Source organism: Triticum dicoccoides, chromosome 6A (assembly GCF_002162155.2).
Source record: "Triticum dicoccoides isolate Atlit2015 ecotype Zavitan chromosome 6A, WEW_v2.0, whole genome shotgun sequence".
Taxonomy (NCBI): domain Eukaryota; kingdom Viridiplantae; phylum Streptophyta; class Magnoliopsida; order Poales; family Poaceae; genus Triticum; species Triticum dicoccoides.
In genome coordinates this window covers 44,860,389-44,860,836 of record NC_041390.1, presented here as the reverse complement: position 1 = coordinate 44,860,836, position 448 = coordinate 44,860,389, and the positions used below count along the sequence as shown (strand labels likewise).

General features: G+C 58.5%; 1 protein-coding gene across 2 annotated transcripts in view; it reads right to left on the bottom strand.

Annotated features, from left to right (window-relative positions):
* Positions 1–448, bottom strand: part of LOC119314607 (auxin-responsive protein IAA19-like) — a 46,328-nt gene that overhangs the window by 6,392 nt on the left and 39,488 nt on the right. The gene's annotated exons all lie outside the window — the stretch shown is intronic.

Genomic DNA, 448 nt, shown 5'->3' with positions numbered 1-448 from the left:
GGTTGATTGGGCGGCGCCGCGTCGCAGTGTTTGAGGTGGCTAGAGGAGGGCGGCGCTGCGTCGCTGTGTTTGAGGTGGCTAGAGGAGGGTAAACTCCTCTCCCACTGCGGAACAGTCCACGGTGCCGTCACCGTCGTCCTGATTCCTTGGACGCCACCGACGCAAGCGACAAGAGAAGGTGAGATCGAATCCATCTGTTCTTTCTTTTTCCCCGTCCCTCCCGTGGATTTTGCCCGGATTTTGGTGAGCTCCTGAACCACCTGATTTCTTCTTTCATGCGTGCACACCTCTAGCTCGGCTTGTGGCGGAGGCGGGTATTGCTGGAGCAGAGGCGCCCTTCGTTTTTCGTCCTCTTGTTCGTGGGAAGGCGTCGGATGAGGAAGTATGAGAACGGGCGAAAAAGGAGATGGGGAAGGGTGGCGTGTTATGGGACGCCTTGGACCACCCC